The sequence below is a fragment of the Lepus europaeus genome, chromosome 8 (genome assembly GCF_033115175.1).
Source record: "Lepus europaeus isolate LE1 chromosome 8, mLepTim1.pri, whole genome shotgun sequence".
In the NCBI taxonomy this organism is placed as follows: domain Eukaryota; kingdom Metazoa; phylum Chordata; class Mammalia; order Lagomorpha; family Leporidae; genus Lepus; species Lepus europaeus.
This window is the reverse complement of record NC_084834.1, coordinates 59,881,862-59,899,709: the sequence shown is the minus strand read 5'-3', so window position 1 is coordinate 59,899,709 and position 17,848 is coordinate 59,881,862.

Genomic DNA, 17,848 nt, shown 5'->3' with positions numbered 1-17,848 from the left:
TTCATTGCTATGAATTTTTTGAAAGATTTATTTATTTAGTTAGTTAATTGAAAGAGTATGATAGAGAGCGCGCGCGCACATGCTTCTATTCATTGTTGCACTCTAAAAATGATCAGGTCTGGGTTAGGCTGAAGTCAAGAGCCAAGAACCCATCCTAGTCTCTCACATGGTGGCAGGGGCCCAAGCAGTTTAAACATCATCTATTGCCTTCCAGGATGTGCTAGCAGGAAGTTGCATTGGAAGCTGAGTAGCCAGGACTAGAAGTGGCACTGCAATGTGGGATTCTGGCATCACAAGCAGCAGCTTAACTGGTTGCACAAAAATGCCATTCCCTTTGTTTTGCTTTGCTTTGTTCTCATTTTAATAGATTATTCGGAGGAAATTAATGAATTTGTGTAGTAATGAGTTGTGCACATACTTCGTTGTAAGTCACTCTTAAATAAAAGTTTATTTTAAAACCACTTCTCTTAAATACATGTATCTTACAATCATAAATAGGTATATTTGGACTGTTTCATGGAGAATTTGAAGAGAAATACCTGTTCCTGTGACTTCACTCATGTAAATTTCCACACCCAAAAAGAAAACATGAAGACAAATTTGTGAGTGGTTGTCAAGATTTCTGAATTTACTAAGGTTTTATAATGTATAAAATTTTAAACTTTAATATGATTCAATAACATTCAATGAAAAAAGTTGATAATATTAAGGAAGTTTATATAAATTCCAAGTCAATAAGAAGTAAATGTTTATGAGTAAAATGGATAACGACCATAAATCAGCATTTTGCTAATATAAATAAGCCCAGGGCATGATTTGTCCAACCAGCAAATATGATTACAAATCTACCAATTTAAAAAGATTTAGGCCGGCGCCGCGGCTCACTAGGCTAATCCTCCGCCTTGCGGCGCTGGCACACCGGGTTCTAGTCCCGGTCGGGGCACTGATCCTGTCCCGGTTGCCCCTCTTCCAGGCCGGCTCTCTGCTGTGGCCAGGGAGTGCAGTGGAGGATGGCCCAAGTCCTTGGGCCCTGCACCCCATGGGAGACCAGGAGAAGCACCTGGCTCCTGCCATCGGAACAGCACGGTGCGCCGGCCACAGCCGGCTACCGCGGCAGCCATTGGAGGGTGAACCAACGGCAAAAAGGAAGACCTTTCTCTCTGTCTCTTTCTCACTGTCCACTCTGCCTGTCAAAAATAAAATAAATAAATAAATAAAAGATTTAAACCAATATTAATCAGTGTTTATCGAATGTGAACAAACAGGCATACTCTGCCTCGGACATTGGAAATAAAAATTGATTTGATTTTTCAAAAGGAAAGTGTTAGCCATACATGTGCATACTGTTAACCTAACAATTCCAATTCTAAAAATATAGATGTATACAATCAGGGACATAATAAGATGCATGTAACAGATTAATGTTGCAAATATTAATAGTGTAAGTGCTATAAAATATTGTAGAGAACATATTGTCTTTTTTTAAACATTTATTTTATTTATTTGAAAGGCAAAATTACCCAGAGAGAGAAGCAGAGGCAGAGAGAGAAAGAGAGAGGTCTTCCATTCGCTGGTTCACTCCACAGTTGGCCGCAATGTCTGGAGCTGCACTGATCTGAAACCAGAAGCCAGGAGCTTCCCCCAAGTCTCCCATGTAGGTACAGGGGCCCAAGTACTTAGGCCATCCTCTACTGCTTTCCCTGGCCATAGCAGAGAGCTGGATCGAAATTGAAGCAGGCAGGACTCGAACCAGCACCCATAAGGGATGCTGGCACTGCAGGTGGTGGCTTTACCTGCTATGCCACAGCACCAGCCTCGAGAACATAGTATCTTTTTTTAACTTTTCTTTAATAAATATAAATTTCCAAAGTACAACTTTTGGATTATAGTGGTTTTCCCCCATAACCACCCTCCCATCCACAACCATTACATCTCCCACTCCCTCTCCCATCCCATTCTTCATCAAGATTCATTTTCAATTATCTTTATATCAGAAGATCAACTTAGTGTATACTAAGTAAAGATGTCAACAGGCTGCACCCACACAGACACACTAAGTATAGAGTACTGTTTGAGTAGTAGTTTTACCATTAATTCGCATAGTACAACACATTAAGGACAGAGGTCCTACATGGGGAGCAGGTGCACAGTGACTTCCGTTGTTGATTTAACAATTGACACTCTTATTTATGACGTCAGTAATCACCCAATGCTCTTGTCATGAGCTGCCAAGGCCACAGAAGCCCCTTGAGTTCACAAACTCTGCTCTTATTTAGCCAAGGCCATAGTCAAAGTGGAAGTTCTCTCCTCCCTTCAGAGAAAGGTACCACCTTCTTTGATGGACCTTTCTTTCTGCTGGGATCTCACTCACAGAGATCTTTCATTTAGGTCTTTTTTTTTTTCCTTTGGCTACAGTGTCTTGGCTTTCCATGCCTGAGAAACTCTCAAGGGCTCTTTAGCCAGATCGAAATGCCGTAAGCGCTGATTCTGAGGCCTGAGTGCTGTTTAGGACATCTGCCATTCCATGAGTCTGCTGTGTATCTGACTTCCCATGTTGGATAGTTCTCTTCTTTTTAATTTTATCAGTTAGTATTAGAAGACAGTAGTCTTGTTTATGTGATCCCTCTGACACTTAGTCCTATCATTATGATCAATTATGAACTGAAACTGATCACTTTGACTAATGAGATGGCATTGGTACATGCCACCTTGATAGGATTGAATTGGAATCCCCTGACAGGTTTCTAGTTCTACCATTAGGGGTAAGTCCGAGTGAGCATGTGCCGATCAGTACATCTCCTCCCGCTCTTATTCCCACTCTTATATTATCATTTCAATACCTAGTACAAGCTTTTAAGGAGAAAGTCATCTTTATTGAAAGAGGCAAGTGAAAGAGAGTAGAATGGAGACTTTTTAATCATGTGTATATCCATTGGTCCAAGCACAATTTATTAAAATAGCACTTTTTAAAAAAAATGTATTTTAACTTTTAATTAGTTTTTAAGTGATGCAATGCACTTTGTAGATACAATTCTGAGAACATAATGATATTCCCTTCCTCCCTCCTTCCATCCCTTTCTGCCCCTCTGCCTCTCCCTTCCTTATTTCTTTCTTTTTTCCTTTTTCTGTTTTTGAGAGAACATATTTTAAATTTACATTACACTAAAAAGGTTTAGTACTTCACTGAATAGGAAATTCAAGCAAAAATCAAAAGGACCCTAGTTTAGTAGGAATGTAGAAAAAGACTATAAACAATAATTGAACAGAAAATACCATTTCATCCACATACAGTAAATTTTAAAGTAATCACAGATCATTAAAACTATAGTAATATAACATCCTTAATCATTGGTTTCACAAAAGAATAAAACAAAGTTTTACAAAACTATATCTGCAACAATATTGAAACACAGACATTTTGTTCTTTTTTCTTCTTTTTTTGGTTTGTTTTTTAAATTTCAGCTCCCATATATAAAGGACAACATGTGATACCTGTCTTTCTGGGTCTGGTTTATTGCACTCAACTTGATGTCCTCCAGTTGCATCCATTTTGCTGCAAATTGTACAATTTCATTGTTTTTATAGCTGAATAATATTCTGCCATGTATATTTATCACATTTTTTCAATCCATTCTTCTGATAATGGACACCTTCGTTGAGTCCAAATTTTGGTGATTCAGTGCAACTATAAACATGGTGATGCATGTATCTCTTTGATATATTGTGTTCAAGTCTTTCAGGTATATACCCTATACTGGGATTTCTGGATCATATGACAAAACTATTTCTAGTTTTATAAGAACTCTCCACACTGTTTTCCACAGTGGCTGCACTAATTTACACTCCTACCAACAGTATGTAAGTGTTCCTCTTTATCTACATCAGGCCTGCACTGGTTACTCTTCATGTTTACTCTCCATGTTTTAGATTTGAACCATTCTGTCAGGGGTGAGGTAATATTGTTCCTGTTGCTGTGCAAAAGCTTCTGAGTTTAATATGAAGAAATTCCCTAGAAATCTCTTGGAAATAAAGAGTGGAGTTGAAACAAATAATTCAATAAGTATTGAATTGATGTCTTCAAGGATTTTGTGTATACCATTTATCTTGTTTTAAAGCATCAATATTAAAACAGGATTTTCTTTTTTTTAAAGATTTATTTTATTTATTTGAAAGTCAGAGTTACACAGAGAGGTAGAGACAAAGAGAGAGAGGTCTTCAATTCACTGTTTCACTCCCCAGATGGCCACAACGGCTAGAGCTGTGCCAATCCGAAGCCAGGAGCTTCTTCTGGGTCTCTTTCGTGGGTGTAGGGGCCCAACGACTTGGGCCATCTTCCACTGCTATCTCAGGCCATAGCAGAGAGCTGGATTGGATGAGGAATAACTGGGACTAGAACCAGTGCCCATATGGGATGCCAGTATTTCAAGCCAGGGCTTTAACCTGCGGCACCACATCGCTGGCTCCAAATTTCTTTTTTAAAAGATTTATTTATTTGAAAGTCAGAGTTACAGAAAGAGCAAGAGAGAGAGAGAGAGAGAGAGAGAGAGAGAGCGAGCTTCCATCTGCTGGTTCACTCCACCAAGCCAAAGCCAGGAAACAAGATATAGGATCTTCATCTGGTTTCCTCACTTGGGTGGAAGGGGCCCAAGTACTTAGGCAATCTTCAGCCGCTTTTCCCAGGCCATCAGCAAAGATGTGGATCAGAAGTATAGCAGCTGGGACTTGGGCTGGAACCCATATAGGATGCTGGCGTAGAAGGAGGCAACTTTACCCACTAAGCCACAATATCAGTCCCTAAAACTGCAATTTCCATAGCATTCTTTCTCTCTCTATCCCTACTCAGCAGTGTAATGAAAGTCTGTGAATACCTCTCTCATGACTGTCACATATTTAAAAAGATTTTTACTCTTCTGCCATAAAGGTGACATATTTTTAAGGAAACACTTGATCATCTCCTAGAAAATTATACAAAGGAAGACTCTTTGTAGGACATTTACATTTTCCAGAAGTTACTTGTAAGAAGTTATTAGTATCATTAATTAAAGTTTTAAAAGTTGAATAAAAATTAAATCTATAAAATACATAAAAGAGTTTGATAAACATATTCTCCTTAGTCTTTCCTTGAAAATGTGTGGGTGATGTGTGAGACATTATTTATTGCTCAGGGGGCAATCATGTTGTGATCTATGAAAGAATTTAACAAATTATTCATAGCTCCAGTTTACCAGAAAGTGACTTAAGAGGACCACTGTTAAATAGAACTATTCCATCACTTCTCGTCTTCACTTTGGAAGATTCACTTTATCTGATGGAGAAATAATTGAGCTTGTCACTAGAAGCCATAACTAATGTTTTCGAAGGATGAGTTTGATAGAAAAATTCTTTTACATGCTTCTAGAAGCTTCTAGGACCCAGTTTCTTTGTAAACCAAAATATGTACGAAGCACTGTCATCAATTGTTTTATGAAGAACTTTTATTACTTACTCTGTTAAATCTTTTTAAACACCCTGTATTATACGGTATAATTAAAATGGCAAAGTTTCCCTTAAGAAGGAAAAGTTTACAACAAAGTGGAGTTAGAAGAAATAAATGGCTACTGAATCCAGCATATACTATTTTATAACTTTGCTTAGAGACAGAATAGAGACAAATGGTCACTAAATCTTGTTAACAAATTAGAGATTATTAATCACTCTGACCCAATGTCAATTATGATTCCTCCCATGCAGTAAAGATATGAATACCTTAATAGAAGATGAAATGGTGAGTTTGTAAATTTTACAAACCTTGTCAAGAAAGAAAATACCTGCCAAAATTTTGAGAAAATGTTTTAAATGATGTGTATAAATAAGCAATAAAAACATGCAAAAATAGAAGGTAGATTAAAGATAGCATTTGTATTCTGGAAATTTTGCACTGAAAATAACTTGCTGAAAAAGAACGCAAACATGATTTCACCAGTTTTTCTCGAGAAATGGAATGAGCCACTAGATGGTACTGAAATTAGTCAGTGCAAGCTACTGAATTCATTGAAATACTAGTTTAGAAGGATGACTAAGCAAATAGAGGAGCTCTATTTTTCACTCTTTTTTTCTATTTTGAAAGAAAACAAAATGAATTGATTGCTGTTCAGAACTTTCTAGTTACAGCCCACTATATTATTAAAGAATATAACATATTAAATCATTTCCTGATTGTATCAGAAGATAGAAAGTAAATTATAGCATCATTTGATATTATTTTTGAGTATCATAATGTTCTCTGTCCCTTGAAGAGGTGATTTAAGGTTTGCTCTTCAGAGAAGACAAAGACAAAATCAGAGACAGACAAACAGGAGGAGGAGGAATGTGGATTTCATTAAAACTTCTCTTAATTCAACTGCACTCATTAAAGTTGACAAAATAAAAATCTTTTAAAACATGTTTCGGATGTTAATAATGTTTCCAATTGTTAAGGATTTAAGCCTTTTGAGACTTCTTGCTTTACATCTAGCTTTTATCCTCAAAACACTACATGAAATATTTCTTTAATTAGGAATTAAAATGTAGTGCAGTCTTGATTTCCTAAATATAATTTTTTTTATTATTTGGTTCCTGGACAAGGATCCATCATTCATCAATCACAAAACATTTTAAAATTCAGTTCAATATAATTTATTTGAAAGGCAGAAAGAGAGATATCAGCCATCCCTTTTTTTATTTTAATTTTTACAATAACATATTTTCAATTTTCTTTAAAATCACAAGCTTAGCCATGTTCTATATAAAGAATTCAACAAGTAGCAAGTAGAAAAAACATTGTTCTTAAAGAGTATAGAAAAAGAATATAATCAATAATCGAATATTAAAATGTCAATTTTGTTCATATACATTACATTTTTGTACTCTATTAGTTACTAAAAATTAGGAAAAACATATGATAATTGTCTTTTGGAGATTAGTTTATTTCACTAAGCATAATAGTCTCCAGTTACCTCCACGTTGTTAAAAAATACAGGATTTCATGTTTTTATGGTTAGGGAATATCCCATCATGTATATGTCTCATAAATTCTTTTTCCATTCATCACTGGAGGGACATCTGGGCTGTTTTTATATCTTAGCAGTTGTGATTTGAGCTGCTATAAATATGGAGTACAGACCACTCATATGCTTAAAGAGTGGGTCATATGGGGGATCTATTCTCCTACTTATGAGAAATCTAAATACTGTCTTCCATAATGGTTGTATGAGTTTACATTCCCAACAGTGGGTTACATTACCTTTTTCTCCACATCTTTTTTTTTTTTTTTTTTTTTTGATAGGCAGAGTGGACAGTGAGAGAGAGACAGAGAGAAAGGTCTTCCTTTGCCGTTGGTTCACCCTCCAATGGCCGCCGCGGTAGGCGCGCTGTGGCCCGCGCACCGCGCTGATCCGATGGCAGGAGCCAGGTGCTTCTCCTGGTCTCCCATGGGGTGCAGGGCCCAAGCACTTGGGCCATCCTCCACTGCACTCCCTGGCCACAGCAGAGAGCTGGCCTGGAAGAGGGGCAACCGGGACAGGATCGGTGCCCCGACAGGGACCAGAACCCGGGGTGCCGGCGCCACAAGGCGGAGGATTAGCCAGTGAGCCACGGCGCCGGCCGCCTTTTTCTCCACATCTTCACCAACATTTGTTATTTTTTCATTTTTGGATGATAATCTATATATATATATATATTTGACAAGTAAATTTATAGATAGAGACAGAGAGAAAGGTCTTCCTTCCTTTGGTTCACCCCTCAAATGGTCACTACAGCCGGCGCTGCACCAATCCGAAGCCAGGAGCCAGATGCTTCTTTCTGGTCTCCCATGAGGGTGGAGACGCCAAAGCACTTGGGCCATCCTCCACTGCCCTTTTGGGTCACAGCAGAGAGCTGGACTGGAAGAGGAGCAACTGGGACTAGAATCCGGCGCCCATGTGGGATGCCGGCACCGTAGGCGGAGGTTTAACTAAGTGAGCCACGGCGCCGGGCCAGATGATAATTATTTTAACCATGGTGAGTTGAAACCTCATTTTGGTTTTTATTTGCAATTCCCTGAGGGCTAATGATTCTCGGAATCTTTTAATGTGTCTGTTGTACATTTGTATTTCATACTTTCAAAAATGCCTGGTCATATCCTTAACCCATCACTTAACTGGATTACTTGTTTTGTTGTTGAGTTTCTTGTATTCTTTATCTATTCTGGATATTAGTCTGTTATCAGATGTATAGTTTGCAAATATTTTCTCCCATTCCATCAGTTGGCTTTTTAATTTGTTGAGTATTTCCTTTGCTGAACAAAAGTTTCTTAGAGTGATGTATTCACATTTATCTATTTTTGCCTTTATACCTGTGCTGCTGAGATCTTATCCAAAAAGTTTTTGCCTATTCCAATGTTTTCCAGTGTTTCATATATGTTTTCCTCTAATAATTTGATGGTTTCAGGTCTTAGATTTAGAGCCCTGACCCACTGTGAGTTGATTTTTGCATAGGGTGTAAAGGAGGGGTCTTTCTTCATGCTTCTGCATACAAAAATCTGATATTCCTAACACCACTTATTTAAGAGATTGTCCTTTCTCCAGAGAGTGAGGCTAGCTCATTTGTCAAAGGTTAGTTGATTATAGATGTGAGGATTAATCTCTAGAGTTTCTAGTCCATTTCATTGGTCAATTTGTCTATTTCTATGCCCGTACCAGTTTAGATTACAACTGCACTGTAATATGTCTTGAAATTAGGTACTGTGATGCTCCCAGCTTTATTTTTATTGGCTACGATATCTTTAGGTATTCAGGGTCACTTGTGATTCCAAATGAATTTTCAGGTAATTTTTTTCCAGATCTGAGAAGCAAGTCGTTGGTATTTTGATTAGGATCACATTGAATCTGTAAATTACTTAAGCTAATACGGAGATTTTGATAATATTAATTCCTCCAACCCATGAACAAGAAAGATTTTTCCATTTTTAGTGTCTTCTTTCATTTTTTTCCTAGCATTTTGTAATTTTCCTTAAACAGATCTTTCACGTTCTTCATTATATTTATCCCAAGGTATTTAAAATGTTTTGCAGCTATTGTGAATGAGACTGATCTTACAAGTTCGTTCATTTTTTTTTCTTTTCAACTTTTATTTAATAAATATAAATTTCCAAAGTACAACTTTTGAATATAGTGGTTTTCCCCCATAACCACCCTCCCATCCACAACCATCACATCTCCCACTCCCTCTCCTATCCCATTCTTCATCAAGATTCATTTTCAATTATCTTTATATACAGAAGATCAACTTAGTGTATACTAAGTAAAGATGTCAACAGGCTGCACCCACACAGACACACTAAGTATAGAGTACTGTTTGAGTAGTAGTTTTACCATTAATTCGCATAGTACAACACATTAAGGACAGAGGTCCTATATGGGGAGCAGGTGCACAGTGACTTCCGTTGTTGATTTAACAATTGACACTCTTATTTATGACGTCAGTAATCACCCAATGCTCTTGTCATGAGCTGCCAAGGCCATGGAAGCCCCTTGAGTTCACAAACTCTGCTCTTATTTAGACAAGGCCATAGTCAAAGTGGAAGTTCTCTCCTCCCTTCAGAGAAAGGTACCGCCTTCTTTGATGTACCATTTTTTCTGCTGGGATCTCACTCACAGAGATCTTTCACTTAGGTCTTTTTTTTCCTTTGGCTACAGTGTCTTGGCTTTCCATGCCTGAGAAACTCTCAAGGGCTCTTCAGCCAGATCCGAATGCCGTAAGCGCTGATTCTGAGGCCTGAGTGCTGTTTAGGACATCTGCCATTCTATGAGTCTGCTGTGTATCTGACTTCCCATGTTGGATAGTTCTCTTCTTTTTAATTTTATCAGTTAGTATTAGAAGACAGTAGTCTTGTTTATGTGATCCCTCTGACACTTAGTCCTATCATTATGATCAATTATGAACTGAAACTGATCACTTTGACTAGTGAGATGGCATCGGTACCTACCACCTTGATAGGATTGAATTGGAATCCCCTGACAGGTTTCTAGTTCTACATTTAGGGGTAAGTTCCAGTAAGCATGTGCCGAATAGTATATCTACTCCCACTCTTATTCCCACTCATATTTAACAGGGATCACTTTTCATTTAAATTTAAACAACTAAGAATAATTCTGTATTAATTAAAGAGTTCAAGCAATGGTATTCAGTAGAACAGAATAACACTTAAAGGAATAAAATAGTAAGTTGCTCCTCGATAGTCAGGACAAGGGATAATCAAGTCATTGTTTCTCATAGTGTCCATTTCACTTCAACAGGTTTCCTTTTAAGTGCTCAGTTAGTTGTCACCAATCAGGAAGAATGTATGATATTTGTTTTCCAGATTCCTCCATTTTGTTGCAAATGACCGGATTTCACTTTATTTTTACTGCTGTAGAGTATTCTAAAGAGTACATATCCCAACGTGCCAAGCGATTCCAATAAAATCCCATCAAGGTGGCATGTACCAATGCCATCTCACTAGTCCAAGTGATCATCTTCAGTTCACAATTGATCACACTGATAGGTCTAAGAGTCAAAGGGATCACACAAACAAGTCTACTGTCTGCTAATACTAACTGATAGAATCAAAAAGGGAGAGAATGATCCAACATGGGAAGCAGGATACACAGCAGACTCATGGAATGGCAGATGTCCTAAACAGCACTCTGGCCTCAGAATCAGCCCTTAAGGCATTCGGATCTGGCTGAAGAACCCATGAGAGTATTTTAGGCATGGAAAGCCAAGACACTCTGGAAGAAAAAAAAAAAAAAGAAGAAGAAGAAGACCTAAATGAAAGATCTCTGTTAGTGAGATCCCAGTGGAAAGAAGGAGGTACCTTTCTCTGAAGGGAGGAGAGAATTTCCACTTTGACTATGACCTTGTCAGAATAAGATCAAAGTCGGCAAACCCAGAAGGCTTCCATAGCCCTGGCAACTCATGACTAGAGCCTAGGGAGATTACTGACGCCATAAACAAGAGTGTCAAATTGTTAAGTCAACAACAGAAGTCACTGTGTACTTACTCCTCATGTGGGATCTGTCCTTAATGTGTTGTCCAATATGAAGTAATGCTATAACTAGTACTGAAATAGTATTTTACACTTTGTGTTTCTGTGTGGGTACAAACTGATGAAATCTTAACTTAGTATATACTGAATCGATCTTCTGTATATAAAGATAATTGAAAATGAAAAAACAACTTGGTTTTAAATTGGAAATTGCATAGAAAATTAATCAATTTTTAAAAAATATCATGTAGGACCTCTGTCCCTAATGTGCTGTACATTGTGATTTAATGCTATAACTAGTACTCCAACAGTATTTTTCACTTTGTGTTACTATGTGAGGGCAAACTGTTAAATCTTTACTTAATATATACTAAACTGATCTTCTGTATATGGAGAGAATTGAAAATGAATCTTGATGTGAATGGAAGAGGAGAGGGAGTGGGAAAGGGGAGGGTTGTGAGTGGGAGGGAAGTTTGGGGTGGGGGAAGCCATTGTAATCCATAAGCTGTACTTGGAAATTTATATTCATTAAATAAAAGTTTAAAAAAAAGTACATATCCCCTGGCACATTTCTAACTCCATCATTTGGGGCAAGACTGATTGTGCATGTCCCAAATTGTGCATCTCCTCCCTCTCTTTTTCTACCCTGAAATTTAACAGGGATCACTTTCCAATACAATCCCATCAAGGTGGCATGTACCAATGCCATCTCACTAGTCCAAGTGATCAATTTCAGTTCACATTCGATGGCTTGGATAGGTCTAAGAAACAAAGGGATCACACAAACAAGTCTACTGTCTGCTAATACTAACTGATAGAATCAAAAAGGGAGAGAATGATCCAGCATGGGAAGTGGGATACACAGCAGACTCATAGAATGGCAGATGTCCTAAACAACACTCTGGCCTCAGAATCAGCCCTTAAGGCATTCGGATCTGGCTGAAGAACCCATGAGAGTATTTTAGGCATGGAAAGCCAAGATACCATGGAAAAGAAAAAAAGAAGAAGACCTAAATGAAAGATCTCTGTTAGTGAGATCCCAGTGGAAAGAACAGGGCCATCAAAGAAGGAGGTACCTTTCTCTGAAGGGAGGAGAGAACTTCCACTTTGACTGTGACCCTATCAGAATAAGATCAAAGTCAGCGAACCCTAAAGGCTTCCATAGCCCTGGCAACTCATGACTAGAGCCTAGGGAGATTACTGACGCCATGAACAGGAGTGTCAAATTGTTAAGTCAGCAACAGGAGTCACTGTGTACTTACATCCCATGTGGGATCTGTCCTTAATGTGTTGTCTAATATGCAGTGATGCTATAACTAGTACTGAAACAGTATTTTTACACTTTGTGTTTCTGCGTGGGTACAAACTGATGAGATCTTTACTAATTATATACTGAATTGATCTTCTGTATATAAAGATAATTGGAAATGAAAAAAAAAAAACCTGTGTCAAATTGGAAATGGCATAGAAAATTAATTAATTTTTAAAAAAATATTATGTAGGATCTCTGCCTTTAATGTGCTGTACACTCTTATTTAATGCTATAACTAGTACTCCAATAGTATTTTTTTTTCACTTTGTGTTGCTATATGGGAGCAAACTGTTGAAATCGTTACCTAATTTATACTAAACTGATCTTTTGTATATAAAGAGAATTGAAAATGAATCATGATGTGATTGGAAGGGGAGAGGGAGCGGGAAAGGGGAGGGTTGTGGGTGGGAGGGAAGTTTTGGGAGGGGGAAGCCATTGTAACCCATAAGCAGTACTTTGGAAATTTATATTCATTAAATAAAAGTTTAATAAAAAAAAGTACATATCCCATAATTTCTTTATCCATTCTACTGTTGATGGGCATTTAAGTTGATTCTAGGTCTTAGATATTGTGAATTGAGCTGCAACAAACATTGCGGTACAGACAGCTCTTTTATTTGCCAATTTAATTTCCTTTGGGTAAATTCCAAGGAGTGGGATGGCTGGGTTTATGGTATGATTATATTCAGGTTTCTGAGCAATCTCCAAACTGACTTCCATAGTGGCTTAACCAGTTTGCATTCCCACCAACAGTAGGTTAGTGTCCCTTTTTCCCCACATCCTTGCCAGCATCTGTTGTTAGTTGATTTCTGTATGTAAGCCATTCTAACCAGGGTGAGGTGAAACCTCATTGTGGTTTTGATTTGCATTTCCCCAGTGGCTAGTGATCCTGAACATTTTTTCATGTGTCTGTTGGCCACTTGGATTTCCTCTTTTGAAAAATGTCTATTGAGGTCCTTGGCCTATCTCTAAGTGGGTTGTTTGTTTTGATGTTGTGGAGTTTCTTGATTTCTTTGTAGATTCTGGTTATTAAACCTGTATCGGTTGCATAATTTGCAGATATTTATTCCCATTCTGTTGGTTGCCTCTTCACTTTCCTGACTGTTTCTTTTGCAGTACAGAAACTTCTCAATTTGATGCAATCCCAATTGTTAATTTTGGCTTTGACTGCCTGTGCCTCTGGGGTCTTTTCCAAGAAGTCTTTGCCTGTGCCTATATCTTGCAGGGTTTCTCCGAATTTCTCTAATACTTTGATGGTGTTGGGTCATAGATTGAGATCTTTAATTCATGTTGAGTGGATTTTGTGTAAGGTGTAAGGTAGGGGTCTTGCTTCATGCTTCTGCATGTGAAGATCCAGTTTTCCCAGCACCATTTGTTGAATAGACTGTCAGAAGTTCTTTCTTAGCCATCACATTGTGTATACAAAGGCTATTGATTTTTGAGTGTTGATTTTATGTTGCAACTTTACCAAACTTCCTATGAGTTCCAATAAATTTTTAGTGGATCTTTCGGTTCCCCATATAAAGGATCATGTCATCCTCAAAAAGCAATAATTTTACATTTAATCATATTTTGTGTCTGGACATTTATACCATAATCTACTTTTAATTATAAATATACTCAGCATTATACAGAAATGCATCTGGGAGAATGAAACAAACTCTCTTTTTTTTTCCTCCATCTTTCCCTTCTTCATTTTTCTTTTTCTTTTCAAAAAATGAAGATTATACTTGATAAATGAAACTAACAGGGTATTTATGTGCAAGAAAACCCTTTTCAATAACTAAATTTAGTAGGAGGTTTAGCTTGGATTAGATGTTCAGTTAAGAAAGAAGTGCTGCAAATGCCTATCAATAGCTGAAGAATTTTCCCACAGAAAATATATTGTTCCAATAGGCCTGGATAGATGAATGTACCAAAAATAGATGACCATGACCCTGAACAGAGAAGTCTGCATTGTCGCTTAAGTTGAAATTAACATGTGTTGACTCAGAGGCTACATGTACTGAAACTCTGCAAAGTGACTGCATGGCTCAAAAGTCAATTTACTGACTTAACAATATATCTTATCAATATTTCAGAAAGAAAACATTAGAAATCAGAACCTTTTGTTTTCTGCTGTGTGAACAGTAACTGATCTACAGGTGTTGGGAATTAGTTGTGTTAACTATGCCTTGGAAAGGAGTAACAGTGACATCTTTCTTCAGACTAAAGTTTAGCCACATATCTTCCTACAGTAAGTTCTTTTCCTCCTCCACTGTTCGAAGTAAAATATAATTAGCCTTCCAAATGGCATCCCGTGTTTCGAGGCACAGCATCTTTCCATTTTCTTTGTCTTAATTCCTGAGGTTGGAACTACCTATTCACCAATGACCTCAGACCTTAGCATGAACTAAAAACCTGCTTCATTCTGCACATTTCCAACCAGCATTACTGCATTTGATAATATTTGTAACTATAAAACAAGAAAGCTGTTATCTATCCAATAGGGGGTTTAGATAGAATTTCAGATGCTGTAAAATGTTTTTAATTAAATAGTCAATACAACTAGCATGATATGTAGTTTCAAACCCTTACTGTCATCAATATCTAAAAGCAAAGAAAGGTTTTTTCACAACTATGCCCAATACTTTTAGTTTGAAGGTTTACCACAGAATATGGAATGATGTTATATTGACTGTTTTCCACTTTTTAATAGCACCATTAATGGGTGCAAAAGTCCTTATCTGCTAAAATCTTTACCAAAGTACTGAGGATTATATGATAGGATGTCAGTGTTTTATTTTTAATATTTCAAGATAAAAAAGAGGTAAGTTAAGCAGAAACTATCATGATAATGAATGCTTAAGCTGAGTAATGGCAACAGAAGCATTCGTTACACTATTCTACCTACTTTATGTATTCTTGAATGATCTCATACGAAACGATAAATAAAAATAAACAACAAATAAAATAATATTAATGTGACTGTTTTCTCTTTAATTAGCTTCCTTTTTGCTTCCTCACTGTAGCCCTGAAAACAAGTCCAATTCATACAAAGGTAAAGATAAAGACAAAAAAACTTTTGGATGCCTTAAACCAAGAAATACTTTGATACTACTTGCAGATTCATTTCCCACCACAAAGGCTAGGTAGCAAAGGAGATAAAGGAGAGAAATAAAGAAAATGGAGGAGAAATTGAAGTGAAGGAGAACTTGGTAAACAAAGTAAAGTCTTCAGAGTGGAAAGAGAAAAAAAAAACTGAGCTCTAATCTTCCCTTGAAACTCAGTTTCTCCTTTACCTGTACATTGGGCTCCATTGTCTGTCACCAACTTGCTATCTAACAGGTCTGATCAAATAAAGGATGCTTTCATAGATACCTTTGTGCAGCCACTGTTAAAAAAAGACACCCTAGTTCCCAAATAAGGTACAGTAAACAAATCAGAAGTCCCATGCAGTCCAGGGTTTATTCTTAAATTGTATAAATACTGGGCATGGGAAGATACGCAGAATCAGAATGTTTTCTGGTTCTTTGAGATAACTGGAAATTAATTTTCTCTGAAAGAATGTTGGAGCTTAGCTTTCCAAGTTTTAACACAATATGGAAAACACCCATTTTAAAGGATATAAGAAGTTGAAGTGGGAGGTAAATCATTTATTTCTCATGGAATTATTTTAAAATAAGAGGCATAACAAGTATTTAAAATTCTGTCACTAATATAATTACTTAAAGAAATTACACATGTCAATTTTGAGAACTAAGGAATTGCAGATATCCCCTAATTTTCAGCCTGGCTTTTAAGCTGGACCACCTTTAGACAGAAAGTCTGCCGTATTTTAGCACAACATGCACCTCAATTATTTTACTAAAATAATTGAAAACTGCATTTGATTTTAAAAAAACTACATTATAGGAACATAAACTTACAAATAAGAGAAAAAACAAAGTTTCAGTGTCAATTCAGAACTTAAATAAAAACTGCCATGGCAAATGCAGTTTTTCAGAATAGTTTATTTAGTTTGATTTTCTGACTTATAGGAGATGTGTCACCACGTGAGGCTGTTTTGGAAAAAGAAATTCAAATCAGAGAAAACCAAATGTTTTATTATTGGGAACTTTGTTCTATAACATATAATGATAATAACTAGCATTTATTAAGTGTTTTCCAGGTGTAAGAATCACTTCAATACATTTTATAGATCATGGTGCAACCATTGTGACAAGTTTATCAGTAGATATTTAAAATAGATATTTGCAGATGGAAATGAGACTTAAAGGAGACATTAATTTGCCCGAAATTACAAAATTAGTTAGTTGTGGAATTAAGAATTACCAGGTTGTATAACTTTAGAGACACCATTCAATAGTGCCTCTCAGGGTGTCACCATAACTCTTACAAACTTATAGCTACAAAATTGGACATACTTACTTCTCCAGAGTGATGTATAACCTAGCAACCAATTTCTCTTGCTGGGAAAATTTATGTCTTCCTATTCCAGTTCTTTAGTAGAAAGAGATACTGGTTGAGGAATCAGCTAGCTGTAAAAGTAGTGACAGTCCATAAATGATGAGTATAGAAAAGGATCATTAGATTTAAGGATACCATTTAAAGAAATTTGGCAGAAGAATTACACCGGCAACTAATGAGCTAGTGTTAAGAATATTAACTGGATTTGCTAGAAATATGGTTCCCAATAGGCAAGTCACTCAAGTGGTACTTGAGCAAAGGGGATCTTGACTCTCAAATTCAACTGGGGAAAAGAGCAGTAAATTGTTCAAATAATTCTGGAGTAAAGCCATTTTTATGATGAGCTTGATCACAGAACTTTTATCCTAACCACCATGGCCAACTATGCCTATGCAAATAGTCTATGGAGTATTTAAAAAACAGTAAGCTAAAATTTAAAAATAAAAAGTATCAAAAACATACAAAAGGAGAGAAATGCCTATGTGTTATCAGTATTGCTGCAAATATAGTTTTGTCACACTTTGTTTTATATCTTTGTCAATCCAATTTTTAAGAATGATATACTATAATTGTTTTGATTATTTGTGTCTATTTAAAATTTACTGTATATGAGTGAAATGGTCATCTTTATATGATTATGGTTTATAGCCCTTGCCTATATTCCCTCTGAACTAGGATCTTTTTACTTTTTACCTGTTAAACTCTTTATTTAGTGGAACATTAAGGCCTTGGTATAATGTAAATTTTTAAAATGTTATCTCAAAAACTAAAAAATAGAAAAAGAAAGGGCAGGAAGAAGAAAGGGAGGGAGGCAGCAAGGGTGGGAGAGATGGAGGATGGGAATTATTATATCTCAGAATTATATCTATGAACGACTTTGAGTCTGTCCTCATTGTATTAATATCGCATTTACTATAATGTAAATTAAAAACAGGTTATTTCAAAATTTAAAAAAAAAATTATCAGTAGAAGAGCCTATCAGGATAAAGAGAAAGAAGTAGAGTAATTAGGAATGTCTAGACTTCCATCCAGATCTGACAGGGAAAGGATAGGGGAAAAAGAGT